Source organism: Myotis brandtii, unplaced genomic scaffold (assembly GCF_000412655.1).
Source record: "Myotis brandtii unplaced genomic scaffold, ASM41265v1 scaffold284, whole genome shotgun sequence".
NCBI classification, from domain to species: domain Eukaryota; kingdom Metazoa; phylum Chordata; class Mammalia; order Chiroptera; family Vespertilionidae; genus Myotis; species Myotis brandtii.
In genome coordinates, this window is record NW_005360846.1 from 1 (window position 1) to 5,090 (window position 5,090).

Below are 5,090 nucleotides of genomic sequence, written 5' to 3' on the forward strand. Positions count from 1 at the left end.
CCTCTCCGAAATCAATGAAAATATATTTTTTTTAAAATTGCGTTAAGATGGCACCCTCTGAGTCCTATTTTTTCAGCCTCACACTTCACAAATAAGGGCTTATTTTTCTCATGTGACAAGAAATCTAAAAACAGGCAGCCTAGGGCTCATAGCTGGTTGCAAAGTCATCAGAGCGCAGGCTCCTCTTACTAGTAGCTCCTTACCATCCCATCCTTAGTGTAGCTCCCATCCACATGGCCTGGGTCTCTGAGTTCCAGGAAGGAAGGAAGAGAAAAGGCAAAAGCTTTGGGAGGAATTGGGGAAATTTTCACTCAGTCACTTCTGTGCTCTGTGGTTCAGTAACTGGATGACAAAACCTGCTCTAAAAGATTACGAAGCCAGAGGGTGGCACTGTCTCTCCGTAGGGCCAGGCTGGTCAGTGAGTCTCATCTACACTAATAAAAGACAAAGATGCTAATTGACCATGCCTTCGCTACACCCCAAGCCACACCCACCAGCCAATCAGAGCAACTATATGCAAATTAACCCAACCAAGATGGCAGCCAGCAGCCACGGAGCTGGAGCAAGCAGGAGGCTTGGTTCCCCGGGCGATGGAGGAAGCCAAGCTTCCCGCCTAACCTGAGCCAGCTGTGGCCTCTGCTCATGGCAACAAAGTTTCAATTATAGAAGACAAATAAATCCCAGATACCTGCTTCCAGACAGCCTCCACTGGGAGCTTGGGTGCCTGGGGGCCCTGGCCAGCCTGCAAACAGCCATCAGCCCCTCACCCAGGATGGCCAGGCACCCCAGGGGGAACCCCTACCCTGAAGGGGCTGTGGCCAGCCTGCAAACAGCCATCAGCCCCTCACCCAGGCTGGCCAGGCAATCCTATATAATAAAAGGGTAATATGCAAATTGACCCTAATAGCAGAATGACTGGTCACTATGACACACACTGACCACCAGGGGGCAGATGCTCAATGCAGGAGCTGCCCCCTGGTGGTCAGTGCACTCCCACAGGGGGAGCTCTGCTCAGCCACAAGCCAGGCTGATGGCTACCAGTACAGTGGTGGTGGTGGGAGCCTCTCCCGCCTCCTCAGCAGCGCTAAGGATGTCCGACTGCAGCTTAGGCCTGCTCACCGCTGGCAAGTGGACATCCCCCGAGGGCTCCCGGGCTGCCAGAGAGATGTCTGACGGCCAGCTTAGGCCCGATCCCCCAGGGAGCGTGCCTAAGTCAGCAGGTGGTCATCCCCCAAGGGGTCCCAGACTGCAAGAGGGCACAGGCTGGGCTGAGGGACCCCCCGAGTGCACAAATTTTTGTGCACCAGGACTCTAGTCTCCAAATAGTCAAGTCACTCACCCAGAGGAAAAGCCCTGAGGGAACTTGTCTAACTGGCTGAGCCACATGCATGTCCTTGCTCTACCAGCAGGGTAGGCAGAGGAGGGGTTTGCTCCCTCCGCTTCTGTAGTGGGGAGAGTGGTGGGAGGCAGGTATTGACAGTGTCCGCCTCTGTCAGATGAATGGACTATGGCTGAGCCCTGTATACTGGCCCCTGTGGTGTTTATTTCTTCATAGCAGGCTGGGGCCTGATAGCTCAAAAGACCACGGAAGGCAGACTCAAATTTATATACATCCAATTGCTTTAAGCATAGCCCGGATAAGCATATTTTTACCCATTTAGTGCCTGCCTGCTTTGCATACCTTGTAAACTTTATCCAATGTCTGCTGGCCATAGATACGACAAACCTCGGGGCTGTAAGACCCCAAGCCACTGCTGCCCTTCAGAGCCCTCCGACCAGGGACTCCCCTCCTCCAGGGACCTAGACGCCTACGGAAATCCCCTCTCCAGTCCCTTCTCCCCCAAGAGGTCCATTCCCATTCCCGGAAGGCCTTCTGCAACTGGGGACTTCCCCTCCAGGCAGCCCTCTCCAGGCACCACCCACATACAGCTCTCTGGGTGCTACTGCCACCTGGTGGTCATGCTTTTTTTGCTTGATCAGCCCCAAATCTTGGAACTCCACACAACAGGAAGGAGTTAGGGAGGGGAATAATTCACCAGTAGAAAATCCCGATGCTATTAGGAAAGAGAATAGAGAGTAGACAGCTGAAAACCTGGTAAACCCACTACAGTCAGTAGTGTCTACGTGAAATAAGGCCCTCAGCCGAGGATAGGACTGGGCCCAAAGGCAACTGGAACATTTTGGCAAAAGATAAAAGCAGTGAAAAAAGACCTAGATGCTGCCAGCAAAGGGACAGCATCCTACTTCAAAGCTACTTCAGATTCAGGCCGTCTGCTTTAAGAATATTTAGACAAGACACGGACCAACGACCTCTTACTGGAGTTGAACTCCCCCATTCTAAGTCTGGGTGTGAGACACACTGCACCTGGGAGCCAGCAGTCAGGAGAGTACATATGGCCTCCTTGCCCTCTAGGCCAGTGATGGCGAACCTTTTGAGCTCGGCGTGTCGGCATTTTGAAAAACCCTAACTTAACTCTGGTGCCGTGTCACATATAGAAATTTTTTGATATTTGCAACCATAGTAAAACAAAGATTTATGTTTTTGATATTTATTTTATATATTTAAATGCCATTTAACAAAGAAAAATCAACCAAAAAAAATGAGTTCGTGTGTCACCTCTGACACGCGTGTCATAGGCTCGCCATCACTGGTCTAAACTATATGACATTAAACTGATGGAAGCTGTTAGCAGAGCCCAGCAAGGACCCACGATTCAGAGTCAGAATGATGGACTTGACAATAAGCTAAGTGAGTGGGAGACACTGCCATTCACAGGATGTTCAGTGGTGAAAGGAACAAGAAATCAAGCCCACAGCATCTACTAAATGCAAAAAGATTTACACATGCGCCTTTTAGATAGCAGGCACACGGAACTTCCAATGGCGTGAGGTTCTCAGCAATCTTCCAAATGTAAACAAAAAAAAATGTGTGTTAGCTTATGTTTTTTGTACAGGTCAGGCTCTTCAAACTATTTTTCATGTATTAATTTGTTGCTATTTCACAGCTAGGTTATCAATTGAGAAATACTCTTTTCATATTTTACAGGTGAAAATCCATGACACAGAGAGTTTAAGTAACATTTCCAATGTCAAATGACCGTTAGTAAACTAAGTTGCTGGGATTAAATTCCAAGCAATTTAGCATCAGCGTCCATCCTCTCACAGTGGAAGTTCATCCTTATGGTCCACAATTCAATAAGTTGCACTTTGCAATATTGAAACCCCCTTTGTCAGTCAGGAAGCTAAGACTGGCTTACATGTACAAAGTCCTTCACCCTACATGATGCTTTTACATTTGATTTCCCAACAACCAGTGGGGAAGGGAGAACAGGAAGAACCACACAGCTTACATGAGTTGTCCAAGGCAAAATAGCTTGTTTCCCTCTAGTGTGTGTCTCTCTCTCTCTCTCTCTCTCTCTCTCTCTCTCTCTCTGAACGGTCTGTGCGCACAGAAAGTGGATGCTGTTTGAGAACTAGTCCAGGGGAGATGCAGCAAGAACCAGTGCTCAGAATCGTGCTGCTGAGATGTCTGGTGAGGGCACTGCTGTCTCCCCCTCATCTGGGAGCGGATGCCACAGCGTGTACCCCTGACATGAGCACCGGATGCTGTGTTGCCATAACTCTGAAGCAAGATTTTGAAGGTGTGCTGCTATCCCCGCCAGGTAAAAACAAATGACTTCTGGATTCTCGGTCTATTGGGACAGAGAATTAAGCATTTGCCAGGGGCTGTGTTGATTTTTCCCCAATAAAGAATCACCTGGGATAGCAGCGGCATGCCAGGTAAAAACAAATGACTTCTGGATTCTCAGCCTATTGGGACAGAGAATGAAGCATTTGCCAGGGGCTGTGTTGATTTTCCCCAATAAAGAATCACCTGGGATAGCAGCGGCAGTTTGACTTACCTCTTATGACTACAATTGACCCCTGAACAACATTGTTGGATTTTCATTATTTTTAAAATATATTTTTGCTATTGATTTCAGAGAGGAAGGGAGAGAGAGAAAGAGATAGAACCATCAATGATGAGAGAGAATCATTGAGCAGCTGCCTCCTCCACGCCCCACATGCCCATACTGGGAATTGAGCCCACAACCCGGGCATGTGCCCTGACTGGGAATCAAACCGTGACCTCCTGGTTCATAGGTCGACGCTCAACCCCTGAGCCATGCCAGCCAGACGGATTTTCATTGTTTTTAACTGTATTTCCTATTGGTGTTGGGAATCTGAGCATGTGGATAAGTTAAGAATTCCATCAGACTTACCAATTTCCCTGTAGCACCTAAAGTCCCCCTTCTAGCTAGTGGACTAGTGGGCCACAGTGGCACTCGGGAGCTAGCAGCTTAGAGCCAGCACCCAATAACCCCCGGAAGGTTTGGGTACTTCTCCTCCCCGAGTGCACGTGCCCTAGCAAGCGGCCTGCACTCACTCTAACGCTGCCGCCTCTGTCTGCCGCGGCTGCTCCTGACTTGCTCAAGAGCCCTTTTCAGTGGTTCCTGCAACTGGATTCACCGGGAGTGACTTAAAACACACACACCTATATCCTGGTCACATCGCACAGAGAGTCACCTTGCAAGGAAACACCAATGATTCGATCCCCACGACACTTCATTGTCTCCAAATCTATCATCAGAGTCAAATCTCAGCATGGCCCAGGGGGCCAATTGTCAAGTCAACACACACAGCAGGTCTGAGCCGAGGAGAGGATGAGTGGGAAAGTCAGCTGAAGGACCCGGACAAGAGCGGACTGCTGGCCTGCGGAGCCCTTCTGTTGGAAGGAACAGCCGGGCTGCTGGAGGACATGTTCTGTGGACCGGGGGACATCCAACCATTAGCTGTTCCCAAGCTCCTCCCTGCCCTCCCCCAGCACACGCACCTCAGGAGAGGTAGCCAGGGAAGGCCCGAGAAATGCACCTGCGAGGGTATCATCATAAGCAGCCATTCTCAACCCTGGATCCCCCTTAGAATCACGTGGGGAGCTTTAACAACGCTCATGATGACCGAGGCTCACTTCCGGAGATGCTGATGCCGTTGGTGGGGACTGGGGGAAGGGAAAGGACCGGCATACTGGTTGTATTTCTTAATCACTGGTA

General features: G+C 49.8%; 1 long non-coding RNA gene across 1 annotated transcript; it reads left to right on the plus strand.

The window, feature by feature from the left end:
• The first annotated feature begins 3,438 nt into the window (after window positions 1-3,438).
• LOC106726569 lies at window positions 3,439-3,885 on the plus strand. Its single transcript, XR_001362633.1, has 2 exons — window positions 3,439-3,662; window positions 3,781-3,885. It is a non-coding gene; the product is annotated as an uncharacterized LOC106726569 (long non-coding RNA).
• The last annotated feature ends 1,205 nt before the right edge of the window (window positions 3,886-5,090 follow it).